Below are 16,469 nucleotides of genomic sequence, written 5' to 3'. Positions count from 1 at the left end.
CTTTTGAGAAACATATAAGGTCTGTGTCTTCTTCAATTGCACAAAAAATTGGCTTATTGAGAAAGTCTTTTAAGATATTCGGTGATCAATCTATTCTGAAGAAGTGTTTTAATTCTTTTATTCTACCTTGTTTTGAGTATTGTTCTCCTGTCTGGTCTTCAGCTGCTGATTCTCATCTTAATTTGTTGGACAGAAACTTACGGTCTATTAAATTTCTTATTCCTGATCTAGATATTAATCTCTGGCACCGTCGTTCAATTAGTTCATTATGCATGTTACATAAGATTTTTCATAACTCTGACCATCCTTTACATTCAGATCTCCCTGGACAATTCTATCCTGTTCGTAATACTAGGCTGGCAGTTAATTCTAATAGCCAGGCCTTTTCCATCATAAGACTCAATACCACGCAGTACTCTAGAAGTTTTATTCCAGCTATTACCAAGTTGTGGAATGATCTTCCTAATCGGGTTGTTGAATCAGTAGAACTTCAAAAGTTCAAAGTTGGAGCAAATGCTTTTTTGTTGACCAGGTGGACATGAGTCTTTTTATAGTTTATATATGACATATTTGTTTTTGAAGTTGTTCATAGTTTATATATGACATATCTGTTATGACGTTGTTACTTTTTTTTAGAATGATTTACTGTTAATTTGTTCTCTTCAGTTATTTATTTCCTTATTTCCTTTCCTCACTGGGCTATTTTTCCCTATTGGAGCCCCTGGGCTTATAGCATTTTGCTTTTCCAATTAGGGTTGTAGCTTGGATAGTAATAATAATAATAATAATGTGTACATTTTATTAGCTAGGATTCATTGTGGCTCCCTCCAGTGTAGGCCTACAGTATTTTCATTCGTAGTAAAGGTGCTGTAGTTCAGCAATTTACTCATCCCTACATTAGGCTAGATAAACAAGTGTCGAGAATCGATGAGTTGAATGATCTCGAGTTGAATATCTACGCAAAATCATTGAATTTCTTTAGGAAGCTCGTAGCCTGGGGAGCCTGGCAGCCAAAGGATTGGCAAGGTCTCCCCTTTATCAAGCTATCAAGCAGGACTAGAACGGGACATCGTTTTGGTACATGTTTGGGACACGCTGGCCTTTCAATAAGCCTGTTATGAAATAAGTATAAATCACTAATAATAAAAAAAAATTCTATTTGCTTACTCCTGACTGACACTAAATAATCGTAGTTAATTTATATTTTTTTATTTGATTGATTTTTTTTTATTACATACAGCTTATCATCGTGGGGATTTCATTGAAAGGAATGATTTTTTCCGTATATTTTTTTTTTTAATATTATTCTAAGGTTCTTTAATCGATAATAATGGATGAGACGACAGTTTCTTGTCACATTTTATGGCTATATTTATTAATAATTATACATATAGGTCTTTTGGCATGATTATTTCAGTAATGGCACATGCGTGTATGAATTTATCTTGTTTCATTTAACCTTTACTTTTAAAATATCATCCTCTACTTAATCAAAAAAGTTCCTAAAGATTAAAAAGAAAAAGTAAGTAATATTATAGAAGCGGAGAACAATTGGGGCATTTGTAAATATATATTTGAATATTCCAATGTACATATATAATGGTTACTGATGTTCATAATATGCATACATTTGTATAAGATTAGTATACCCGCGTCATAAAAATAATGTCGTCTAAATATTTAGATAGATATGCACATACACAGATTCCACCCCCCCCCCCCCCCCACTTTCCTAACCTGCTGGTTCGGCAATGTGTGGAAGACTGTGGTTTCCGATTGTACAATCTGGGTATATACCCGGGGTATATATATATATATATATATATATATATATATATATATATATATATATATATATATATATATATATATATAGATAGATAGATAGATAGATAGATAGATAGATAGATACTCTATAGCCAAACACCTGCTCTTTATTATATATGGGAGATAAACCTGAAGATTATGCACAAACTCCTTCATAAAACTTTTACTTATTAAACTTTTCCTTATTAGACTAACTGCAGGTGAGAAAAACTGGAAGGAAGCTAAGTCAGATTCATCTATGTCAAAAATAGCGATCAATAGGATTATTATTGTAGATTACCTGGCTTTTGTGGCCGAGCACATCCATTTGCAATTCAGCAGCCCATAGAACAAATAGGAATAATATACGAGTATATAGGTATTACAAATACAGTCACTATCATAACCTACAATATATAGGTATTAAAAATGCAGTCACTATCATAACCTAGAGCATATAGGTATTAAAAATATAGTCACTATCATAGCCTAAAGTATATAGGTATTGAAAATACAGTCACTATCATAACCTACAAGATATAGATATTGAAAATACAGTCACTATCATAACTTTAAGTATATAGGTATTGAAAATACAGTAACTATCATAATCTACTGTATATAGGTATTCAAAATACAGTCACTATCATACCCTACAGTATATAGGTATTAAAAATGCAGTCACTATCATAACCTAAACTATATAGGTATTAAAAATACAGTCACTATCATAACCTACAGTATATAGGTATTAAAAATGCAGTGACTATTATAACCTACAGCATATAGGTATTACAAATACAGTCACTATCATAGCCTAAAGTATATAGGTATTAAAATAGTCACTATCATAACCTACAGTATATATGTATTAAAAATACAGTCACTCTCATAACCTACTGTATATAGGTATTAAAAATACAGTCACTATTATACCCTACAGTATATAGGTATTAAAAATACAGTCACTATCATAACCTAGTGTATATAGGTATTAAAAATACAGTCACTATCATACCCTACAGTATATAGGTATTAAAAATACAGTCACTATCATAACCTTAAGTATATAGGTATTGAAAATACAGTCAATATCATAACCTACAGCATATAGGTATTAAAAGTGCAGTCACTATCATAACCTACAGTATATAGGTATTAAAAATACAGTCACTATCATAACCTACAGTATATAGGTATTAAAAATACAGTCACTATCATAACCTACAGTATATAGGTATTAAAAATACAGTCACTATCATACCCTACAGCATATATGTATTAAAAATACAGTCACTATCATAATCTACTGTATATAGGTATTGAAAATACAGTCACAATCATACCCTACAGCATATATGTATTAAAAATACAGTCACTATCATAACCTACAGTATATAGGTATTTAAAATACAGTCACTATCATAAACTACAGTATTTAGGTATTAAAAATGCAGTCACTATCATAACATACAATAAATAGGTATTAAAAATGTAGTCACTATCATAACATACAATAAATAGGTATTAAAAATGCAGTCACTATCATAACATACAGTATATGGGTATTAAAATTACAGTTACTATCATAATCTAAATTCCAATTATTGACGCAATAGAATATATAACTTGTAAAGATGTTTATTTACCCAAAAACTAATGAGAATCGCAGAAGAAAATCAATATTTTTCACTTAATGAAAGAATCTTTCATTTGAGTTCAGAAGTTGTAAGAAAAGACAGGAGACCGTCTGTCTGTTTTAGGTATTCGAAAGTCACAGACAGAAATTTGCTCTCTGGTAATCAGGAAGAAATTGCTGTCAGAACTCTTGGATTCCAGGAAATGAGAAGCGTCCATTTTGAAAATGAAAGGATAAGGTTTAATGAGAGAAAAATGGAAGGAAGTAAAAACAGGAGAGCATAGTTTATTAAAGACTTATTGATCTTTTCAACACTGATGTTGAAAAGATATACAGTGAATGATACCTATAAATGGGATTATGAAGCAAAGTTTATTTTAAAACCACTTTATATATACTTGTTATATATAATTATTTTTTGTATAGGATATATATATATATATATATATATATATATATATATATATATATATATATATACGTATATATATACATATAAATATGATATATATATATATATATATATATATATATATATATATATATATATATATATATATATATATATATATATATATATATACATATATATATATATATATATATATATATATATATATATACAAGTATATATATACATATATATATATATATATATATATATATATATATATATATATATATATATATATATATATATATATATATATACGTGTATATATATATATATATATATATATATATATATATATATATGTATATATATATATATATATATATATATATATATATATATATATATATATATATATATATATATACACGTGAGAGAGAGAGAGAGAGAGAGAGAGAGAGAGAGAGAGAGAGAGAGAGAGAGAGAGAGAGAGAGAGAGAGAGAGAGAGAGAGAGAGAGAGTAATTACATACATAATGAAAATGTGCCTGTATTCAAACTTGTTACACATATGTACGTTTTTCTCTGATTAGAAACTAATTTCGATTAGGTTAATACAGCAGGAAGTTAAATGTCAAATGTCAAGTTGCTTCTGATTCGATGATTATAATCACTTTCTCGGGGAAGAGAAAAAGATATGCGTCATGTACGATGATTACGGATTTTGTAAGAACGAAACATGTGTAATACAAGTAAGTGGTTTATTGTGGCTTTCATAGAAAAAGTGTTTGATTAGAATAATTTTAGGGGATATCTCATAAGTGTCGTTGACTATGGCTATCTGGTAGATCTTGATAATGCAGATGATTCTGCTTGGTTGAATATTATTGTACAAGATTTACTTTCAGTACTTACCATATTATGAAACAATTGGCAAATGATGTTGGGCATGAAGTGTTGCCAAATCAAGCGTTGGGAGAAGTGTGCAGGACAATAAGGTATAAATTCTAGAAGTGTTGCAGATACATTTTCTTGCCAACTAATTTCCTCATTATTGAGATTACTTACACACACACACACACACACACACACAGATTGAACCCTTCCCACCCATTCTCCCTTTCCTAACTACAACCCGCTGGTTCGGCAATTTGTGGTATTGTGTGGTTTCCGAGCAATTTTGGTGGCATATTTTATTTCTTTTAGAGTTTTTTTTTAAAATAACCTTCTCTGAAAATACATATTTTCTGCATCATTAATGTTCAGTAGAAAGATTAAACGCTAAGATTTAACGGTAATGATGGCTAAGGCATGCTCTCTCTCTCTCTCTCTCTCTCTCTCTCTCTCTCTCTCTCTCTCTCTCTCTCTCTCTCTCTCTCTCTCTACACACACACACACACACACACACACACACACACACATATATATATATATATATATATATATATATATATATATATATATATATATATATACATATGTGTGTGTGTTTGTGCATAGAGAGAGAGAGAGAGAGAGAGAGAGAGAGAGAGAGAGAGAGAGAGAGAGAGAGAGAGAGAGCCTACTCTTGTACTGTCATTTTTATTCTGTATATAGTAGCGAAAGTCAGTTTGTATTAAAACTTACCATTCAACTTGCCATCGTCTCAGCCTCTTTGTTATTTTGCTCGTTAAAGGTACATTGGTCTATGTTCATCGTGACAGGAAATAAAATTTTCACTGTAGTATAAATTGAGAATATATAAAAACTGAAAGACCTTCAAGTAATAAATAGTTTTGCCTTATTTTATGTAAGTTAAAAATATATTAAGAACAGATACACCTCGAAGTAATAGATATTTTTGTCTTGTATTATGTAAGTTAAAAATATATAAAAACTGAAACACCTCCAAGTCATGAATAGTTTTGTCTTGTTTTATGTAAGTTAAAAATATATAAAAACTGAAACACCTCTAAGTATTAAATAGTTTTGGCTTGTTTTATGTAAGTTAAAATATATAAAAACTGAAACACCGCCAAGTCATGAATAGTTTTGTCTTGTTTTATGTAAGTTAAAAATATATAAAAACTGAAACTCCTCCAAGTCATGAATAGTTTTGTCTTTTTTTATGTAAATTAAAAATATATAAAATCTGAAACACCTCCAAGTCATGAATAGTTTTGTCTTTTTTTATGTAAGTTAAAAATATATAAAAACTGAAACACCTCCAAGTCATGAATAGTTTTGTCTTGTTTTATGTAAGTTAAAAATATATAAAAACTGAAACACCTCCAAGTCATGAATAGTTTTGTCTTGTTTTATGTAAGTTAAAAATATATAAAAACTGAAACACCTCCAAGTCATGAATAGTTTTGTCTTTTTTTATGTAAGTTAAAAATATATAAAAACTGAAACACCTCCAAGTATTAAATAGTTTTGTCTTGTTTTATGTAAGTTAAAAATATATAAAAACCGAAACACCTCCAAGTCATGAATAGTTTTGTCTTGTTTTATGTAAATTAAAAATATATAAAAACTGAAACACCTCCAAGTCATGAATAGTTTTGTCTTGTTTTATGTAAATTAAAAATATATAAAATCTGAAACACCTCCAAGTCATGAATAGTTTTGTCTTTTTTTATGTAAGTTAAAAATATATAAAAACTGAAACACCTCCAAGTCATGAATAGTTTTGTCTTGTTTTATGTAAGTTAAAAATATATAAAAACTGAAACACCTCCAAGTCATGAATAGTTTTGTCTTGTTTTATGTAAGTTAAAAATATATAAAAACTGAAACACCTCCAAGTCATGAATAGTTTTGTCTTTTTTTTTTATGTAAATTAAAAATATATAAAATCTGAAACACCTCCAAGTCATGAATAGTTTTGTCTTTTTTTATGTAAGTTAAAAATATATAAAAACTGAAACACCTCCAAGTATTAAATAGTTTTGTCTTGTTTTATATAAGTTAAAAATATATAAAAACTGAAACAACTCCAAATAATAAATAGTTTTGTCTTGTTTTATGTAAATTAAAAATATATAAAAACCGAAACACCTCCAAGTAATAAATAGTTTTGTCTTGTTTTATTTTATCTTTTGAACGATTTCACAAATATGTATATATTCTAAGAAGTTGAATACGTTAAAGTTGCTCCAGTGAACACTACTGCGTACTGTTAACAATGAATATAAGATAAAAAATTTCAGGTTGATTTTAAACTTATTCTTCCTTCTTTTTACAGGTAAGGTGAACCGAACGAAGTAGCTTGCAACAAGGTAATGTAGCCTTTCCTTGCCTCGTGCCATTCATTATTTAAACATCCATTGCCCCTTATTTTGTCTATATATCAGGTTTTCACTTGAAACTTAGATTGAAAGGTTGGAAAAATTTATACTTAAGTTTTTTCCTTATGTAGGATGTGGCCTGCAATTAGCTGTATTATGATAATAATAATTATTATTTTGTCAGGCATAGTCTACAGAGGCTGGTGGTTTATAATGTTGAGATCCAGGTTACATCCAGCTTCCTCAGGAATCCATCATTTCCTTTATTATTTGTGCTGTTTTAAATAGCACGCTCTTATGCATCAGTCCTGGGACTATACGTTCTCAAAGATTCCTTTTCAGTAACTTGGGTATGGTCCCTAGTGCCCCTATGATTATTGGTATCAATCTTATGTTTTAAATAGCACGCTCTTTTGCATCAGTCCTGGGGCTATACCTTTTCATGATTCCTTTTCTGTAACTTGGGTATGGTCCCTAGTGCCCTTATGATTATTGGTATCAATTTTACCTGCACATTCTATAGCCTTCTCAATTCAATAAGTTGGTCTTGGTAGTTTTCTATTTTTTCTCTCCCTTTATCACCTACTCTTTTGAGCCACGGGTGTGCAACATCTATGAGTGATACTTTGTCACCCTGGTCGATTGTGCTTGTATCACCCTGTCTATCCATATACTGTAGTCCCGGATTAGTTTAGCCTGGTAATTTTTTACTACAGCTTGAGGTGGTTATTATTATTATTATTATTATTATTATTATTATTATTATTATTATTATTATTATTATTATTAGCCAAGCTACAATCCTGGTTGGAAAAGCCGATCGTAAGGACTCCAACAGGGAAAGTAACCCATTGGGGAAAGGAAATAAGGAATTATTTATAAATAATGAGTAAAAATATGAAATATTTTTAGATAATTAACAACTTTTAAGTAGATCACTCACATATAACTATAAAACGAGACTTGAGTCAACCTGTTTAACAAAATAGAATTTGCAAAATGTTTGAACTCCTGAAGTTCCACTGATTCCACCGCTAGATTAGGAAGATCATTCCATAATCTTATCACATCAGGAATAACACTTACAGAATACTGTGTTGTATTTTGCTTTATGGTGGAGTAGGTAGGGCTGTAAGAATCAACTACGTACCTAGTACTACGTATAGGATATAGTCCAAGAGCTAGCAGCCATTTATTTACCGGAGATGACCAAAATTCTAGTGGACATTTTTGGAATGGGTCTACCATGGGACATCCACAAATGGGTATCTTCAAGTTGGGCAGTGGTGGGTGTGGATTTTATTAATTCATTTTGCCCGAAAACGGACTTTTAATTTTTCGGCAAAATATGGAGGTGGAGGAAAGTAAATTGGCTGCAGGTCCTTTCATACTAGGTCTAGAATAAAGAACTATATACTAAAATGATCCTATTGATCTGCAGATTTATTTCATATCAAACAACATTAGTTAAATGATTATTGGGGGTCACCAAGGGTCAAAAGGTCAAGGTCAGCCTTTTGCAATGCCGGTTTTGGGTTTTAGCTGTATTTTGGCTAAATAAGACATCAAAATTTGCCCAGGGTTTACTAAATATGAATAGAATATAAAGAAGAGACATAAATAAAGTTTTTTGAAGAATATGGGATCAATTCCAGCAATATGACTGATATGACAAAAGTCATTATTAAACGGTTCTTGTGCAATTTACTCCTCAAACCGTTTCAAATTTAGTTGATAGATGGTTCACCAATATTACTGAGATTTGTTTTATTGACTTTGTGTGTGCACCTGTTTTGTCTTTAAAACATTATAAAAACAGCCTCTACATTGCGTTTTAACATCCTTGAAATTTGTAAGTGTGCACCTGAATTGCCTGTGTCCTTGTCACTTGAGGATTTTAAGAAAGGGCAAGTAGAAATTCCAGACCTTCTTCATTTGGTTTTTACCACACTTCTCTGTGTCTTGCAGAATAAAGATAAGCCTAGTGAATAAGTAAAACGAAGGGTAGTCTCACTATCCCAGGATGTTATTTTCTGTACCAGCCGGGGATGAGTAAAACCATCCAAGCATCTTTGTCTGGGAGTCGGAATGAAAAGCCTCACAGGTAGTCGCAGAGTTGTTTAAATTCCTAATCACTAGGGTCATGCGGTAAGTTATCACACAGCTGAATCAGTTGAGACGGATATAGCGTCAAAAATAACAGCAGAAGGTCAGCTTTTACTTGATATGCTTTTACCTCAAGTTGGTCTCTCCACAGGTCTTGCTTGGGATAATTATGACGAGCTGACAGAAACCCTATCTGGCAAAGACACTTTTCATGACACCATTGTCATATGCTACCAGAATAGGCCTGCTGCAGGTGTGATGCAAGGTGCTGAGACTGAAGGGACCACGATTACTGATGCAACTACTGACCAAGTACCTGTGAAAAGATGACGAATATTTGATGCACCTCAGTGACAAATCATGCCATATAAAAGAAAGCCATCACTGTTGAGGTTCGAATTTGAAAAATATTCACAATATCCACAATCCAGCCTGGAGATAGCAAAAAAATTAATATCATCTGGTTAATCTGCTGCTGCCTGATGTCCAGCAACCGTATGTGGCAGGCTGGAATTTCTTGGTCACAGAGGACAGACTCCCTTTGCAGTAGATTGGGTATATGGAAAATATTGAACTGCCATCAACAAGATTGGATGTAGTTAAAGAAACTTTGGTCAGGTCTCAAAAGGTTGCAAGTGAGTGCAGTGAGGCATATGCTATAGTGACATGTGACCTTGTTATCGCAAAACCTGCACTTCAGAACCAAGCACAAGAATCCTCTCTCTTTGACAATATCTTTGTTTGTTTTGGTGCATTTCATATTTCCATGGCATATTTCAGCACATTACGTTATATTGTTGAATCGTCTGGTTGTACCGAGGTTCTTAGCTTGGCTGATGTGTTGGCTCATGGTTCAGTACGAGGGTTCATTGGTGGAAAACATTTTAACAGATGCAAGCGTATCCATCCCCTGTTTGCACTTGCCTGGCAGATTCTGCATTTTAAGCAATTTTTGGTAGAAGGTGGAATACCAGATAAATGCATGGCGTTGTTGAATTTATTTTCTGCAGACCCATCACCCCAATCACTTTTGACATTATTGGATTCCGCTGTAATTTGTAATTTGTTGGAAAAATATGGTAAATTCTGTGATCAGACTCGTCAGGGTCATCATGGCTCTACTGCTAGGTTCTGGTTTCTCTACATTGATCTCGTTCACATATTCATGCTTTTTGACAGGGCCAGCAGGACATATGACCTAGACCTCTACATCTATGCTTTAGGCTCAATGATTCCTATATTCTCTGCAACTCACAAGCCAAGCTATGCCCGTTGGATGTCATTGTATCACCTCAATCAGCTTAATATGGAAATGACACATCCCGGAATCAAGCAAAGTTTTGAAGCAGGTGCACTCTCTGTGCGGAGAACTAGGAATGCCTTTTCCAGAAGTGCATTTGCTATTACCTTACAGAAGCTGTGAATAGGGATGCCGCATCCAGCCAAAAGGGTATTGCTGTATTTACACAGAATGTTGCAGTCCGTATGGGGTTGACAGTGACAAGATCTTTTAGGGGAGCATTTGTGAGTTGTCTCCTGGAAATGGCTGGAATCACACTGGTGGATGATGCAATACAGGAACTAAAGCCATCAAGGATACCCAAAGACAATGCATACCTTAAGAGCACGATCACAGAGGTGGAAAACACTCTCAATCCATTCACTGTTGATGATGATACTCTGTATTGCCTAAACACTGGATGGTGTGAAAGGCAGACTTCTGTAGTATAAAGAAACTGGATCTACCTGGCATCTAAGTTTTTGTTAATGAATGTAATGTAGATGGTGGGCGTTTTGAACGGACTGTTAAGCAAAGAAAAGTGATAAATGTCACACAGGATGCAATAAAAGTTAAATTCACCACAAAGGACAAACAGATCAAGGAAGAAAAATGCACCAGAGACATATTTAGAAGGCTGCTGTATTTGTCAGTAACGCAATAACTTGATCTCAGTATTGACCTGTCCTATCCTCTCACTCCAGTTCCTTTCTCATTGTGTCATATAACTGGTGATATGAACAAGACATCAAAGAGGACATTAATGGAAAAAATAGAAGCAATGGAGGACTGATGTGTATATTATTGATGCTATGTTCTTCTTCCGTACGCTTGACATGCCATCCACGTAGGGGGGATGGCAATGTCCATTTTGAAATAAGCTTGTAGCACTGGTTAAATTGTACACATAGTCTGTGACACATATCCTAATGGGCCAAGTATCAAGGTCATTGAACATATCTTGTGTGGTAGGACACCCACTACCTACATAATCACTGGCTCGTCACAGAAAAGACCACCAGATCTCAACACGGCTTGGAGCACATCACATTTCAAAACAGAGTTTTTGGCCTTCTTGAAGGATGAATGGTCATCAGATAGATATGCATCGACTCTTCAGGGACATCAGGTCTACTTTGCAGTGGAACATGAATGCTACCTTTACACTTCAGCACGTGAAACTGTCAACAGGATCCTGGTTCATGACCTTCAGTGCAGGCATGGAGAAGCTGATACACGGTTACTGTACCATGCAAACTTTGTTGCTGTTAACCATGATGTGGTCCCAGTGATTGTCATTCGCAGTAACGACACTGACGTCTTCATACTCATTCTCTACCATGCTAGGTTTCTTAATGCACAGATTTGGATGGATGCTGGATTGAGTTCTAGAAATTCCATGCGTTTCCTAGATATGTCACATCTTGCAACCAAATTGACTGGACCTATATGCAATGCTCTACCAAGCTTCCATGCGCTGACAGGCTGTGATTACACAGCCTGTTTTATGAGAAAAGAAAAGTGGAAGCCATTTGAAATAATGGAAAACAACCCTAGGTTCACATCAGCAATTAGTCACCTTGGAGACTCAGATGTCATCGATCCAGATGTTGCTGCTGTAGTTGAAGAGTACTTGTGCATTGTCTATGGATTTCGGAACCTGACAAGTGTTGATGAAGCCAGGCTTCAATTTTTCCGCAAGTTGTATGCCCCTAAGAAGGAAACTGATCCGTCGGATAAAATCAAAACTACAGACCCCTGTTGTCTTCCTCCTTGCCAAAGAGTTTTGCAACAGAAGTTGCTAAGAACTAACTTTGTTGCACACAAATGGAGGAATGCAAGGGAAGCCGATCCAGACTCATTTGGTCCTGAAGGACATGGCTGGAAAGTCCAGAATGGCAGATTGATGATTTTCTGGTTCACTGGCTCAAATAGTCCTGATAAGTTAACCATTGAAGAATCTGATGTACAGGAAGATGATGATGATGATGATGAGGTCAGCCATTCCTCGGATGAAGAAAAGGAAATAGATTTTTAGAGAACTCCATACTATTAATATAGCTGGAATAGATCCCACGTTCTTCAAAAAACTTTATTTGTATCTCTTTTTTTTATATTTTATGCATATTTAGTAAACCTTTTGCAAATTTTGATGTCTTATTTAGCCAAAATACAACTAAAACCCAAATCCGGCATTTCAAATGGCTGAACTAGACCTTTTGACCCCTGATGACCTCTAATGATAAATTAATTAATTTAGTTTAATATCAAATAAATCTACTCATCAATAGCATCATTTTTGTATGTAGTTCTTTATTCTAGGCAAAGTGTGAGAGGAGCTGCAGCCAATTTACTTTCATCAACCCCCAAATTTTGCCGAAAAATGAAAAGCCCGTTTTTAGACAAAAGGGGCTAATAAAATCCACACCCACCACTGCCAGACTTAAAGATACCCATTTTTGGATGTCCCATGGTAGACCCTTTCCAAAAATGTCCACTAGAATTTTGGTCATCTCCGGTAAATAAATGGCTGCTCGCTCTAATAGTTACAGTGTGGGAAAATCTGAGTGCAATGCGTGATCTGAAATATAAAAAAAATCTTACGCAATATGCATAAAGAACTAACTGAACGACGGTACCAGTGATTAATATCCAGATCAGGAATAGGGAATTTAGTACACCGCGAGTTTGTATCTAATAAATTAAGATGAGAGTCAGCACCTGAAAACCAGACAGAAGAATAATACTGGAAGTATTAGAAAATTTCTTCAGGATAGACTAATCACTGAAAATTTTTAAGGACATTTTTAATAAGAAATTTTTGTGCAATTGAAGATGAAACCAGGTCTTATTTATTTCTCAAAAGTATATTTGCAACCATGAATCACACCTAAAATTGTAGATAACTTGTATATATAATTAAAGAGAAATTGTCAATGGAAACATTTGGATGTTTGGGAGCCAATGTTCTTGACATACTTACAATCATATTTTAAGCTTTGTTAAATGTGTGTATTGATTTTTTTTTTTTTTCATATTGTGATGTACAGACTTTTTATTACAATAAAGTAATATCTCTCTTGAACCATATCTTTTTCCATGACAGTGATGTCTCCAGCGAACACTAGCATGGCAACATTAGGCACAAGGTATATTTGCTTCCATCTTCCATGTGCAAATATATATATATATATATATATATATATATATATATATATATATATATATATATATATATATATATATATATATATGCATACATATATATATGTATATATATATATGTGTGTGTGTATATATATATATATATATATATATATATATATATATATATATATATATATATATATATATATATATATATATATATATATATATATATATATATATATCTATATCTGTATAGTTGATTATAATTTGATAGGAGTTTGTTTATATGTTTCATGGAAAGTAGGATAATTTTATATGCATTATTCTGCATGTTTAATTTTTAGATATATTCTCTCTCTCTCTCTCTCTCTCTCTCTCTCTCTCTCTCTCTCTCTCTCTCTCTCTCTCTCTCTCTCTCTCTCTCTCAGAAGAAGAACCAGTACCCATAGATTACTTTGCAGACTCTATTGATCAGGGACGCATTTAACGTGTATCGAGAGGTGCCCTGTGGTTAACTCATACCAAAGGCAAGATTACCCACGGTCGACGTCGCTTTGATTACACCTCTCTGCAATGCATATAGCAACAGATCGATCATGCAGCGTATCCCCTTCGAAACAATCGCTAAAATTACTCTCGTCTCTTAGCTTCAAAAGAGGGGGGGGGGGCTGCTGCCCCAAGTTTCCACTTTTGCCAAAGATAGGTGGGGGGGGGGGTTAGGGATGGAGTTTCCTCAATTGACTTCTAGGTAGGAAAGGGCGAGCATTCTCATTGGAGGAGGTAGAATGGATTTTCCTCGGGCCTGGGCAGGTGGGGGTCATGAGATAGCTGTGGTGGATAGTCGTATATTTGATTCTAGATCTTGGGATTATTTTGGGATAGGAAGACCGGAGACGATGAACTTGAATGATTACTCTTCATAAAAGGCGAGGTGAGTCTCTCTCTCTCTCTCTCTCTCTCTCTCTCTCTCTCTCTCTCTCTCTCTCTCTGAGAAGTTTTGAAAGAAGAGGATAAGGCCAAATGAATGGGAAAGTATACCAACCAGGACGTCGGAATATCAGATTCCTACAGTTTTCGCAAAGGAATTTTGAAGATATAAAAACTAAGTGTTTTTTGGTTTTACATTTTTAAGCGAGTTGTACAGGGGACAAATGTCCTCTTTATCTACCCTTGGTATTTAGTCAGAATTTGATATGATTTGTCAAGCGGTTTTACAAATAATTAGGTCACACACTCGCCAATAACCGAAGCACAAGTGAACGTTTATGTTCATATTTTGCCGACGTCTGTATGTATTTATGTATGACAGCAATTAGTGTACTTAACTATTTTTTGTTTATCTTCCTTGCATCTAATGGGTAATTTTTAACATAAATCACTAAGCATCCTTGTGTACAAGGGATTTCAGAATTTGCAAATGAAGAGGTTCACGCACTTTATTGGGAGGATGGTTAAGAAATAGTGAAAATATGGTGATGTCATTAGATCATTGCTGCAACTACCTAAACAGAAATAACTAACTGCCCTTTTTAAAAGTTTCATTTTAAACTTTAGATCAAAGATGACCCAACTCGTTGCCCCGGGAGTAGAGTAAGTTACAAGAGAAATGTACATTTTTTTTTATAGAAATATGGTATAAAATCTATTGATGTTTTTAAATGAAACAACATGACTAGTTTTGTTGAATTAATATGCAATGTTTATAAATGACTCAGATTATAGTTTGTTCATATTATGACGTGGATACCAAATATGGGGCCACAATAGTCGGATCAAAGTTTCATATGGGATGATAGAAGAAAAATCTAAATAGCATATATGCGAGATTACTATGTATTTCAGGCAAAAAAAAGGGTGTGTTCTTTAATATCTCCCATACTAATTACTTGATCAGAATGGTACTTTGGCACAGTCTTCTATACCCGTGTTTTTTATCCCACCCTGTGTTATTGTGTGTGTCCAATAAACTTAAAGCTTCTCTTACCTGTTAAGACTATTCCTTAGTTTATTGTTAGCTTGTTCCATTTCGTGTATGGAATGGAGACGTAACGCAATTGCATTTCTGCATTTACGAGGCCAAAGCAACATGCCAATCAAGAATATGATTGAAAAACCTCCTCGGTCAAACAAACACTGACAACAAACTGGTTAGGCATAAACCATAGCAATCCCAAATTATGATTGTTAATGGTAAAATTTTCGGTCAAATTATATTACGCTTAGATTTCATTTACTCTACCTTTAAATGCGGTAAAGCCCGTGAATCCTGCCTTTGAAAAATGAGTGTTACATTATTTATACACAGCTGAAAGAAGCCCACAGAGCAGGTTCATGAAGTTGGATAAATAGGCTAAAGGCCATAAACTCCTTATACACCTGGACGAAATACATCATCATGAAATGTTAATAAAAATTATATCAAGAATCCAACATATCAATTGAATTAGTTATTATCAAATATAACAGGTTACAGAAAAGGTAGAGAAAGCGATACTAGAGAGACTAGGAAAGGGGGTTACTGGAGAGATAGGAGGAGGGTCAAGGTAGAGGGAGGGACGGGGGAGTGTAGGTATTAGAATTGCTTTACACGTGAATCACCTGGCTTAGGCTTTATTACAAGAGTAAACACTTTCATTAACGAGATTTGCAATGCATAATGGTATAAAAAATTAAGGGGAGGTCTATAGGGTGCTGTGTCAAAGTACCATTCTGATCAAGTAATTAGTATGGGAGATATTAAAGAAAAATTTTTTTTTTTTTTTTTTTTTTTTTTTTTTTTTTTTTTTTTTTTTTGCCAGAAATGCATATTACGGTAGGTGAGCAACAT

The sequence above is a fragment of the Palaemon carinicauda genome, chromosome 11, assembly GCF_036898095.1.
Source record: "Palaemon carinicauda isolate YSFRI2023 chromosome 11, ASM3689809v2, whole genome shotgun sequence".
Classification (NCBI taxonomy): domain Eukaryota; kingdom Metazoa; phylum Arthropoda; class Malacostraca; order Decapoda; family Palaemonidae; genus Palaemon; species Palaemon carinicauda.
Note: the sequence above shows the minus strand (reverse complement) of the source record.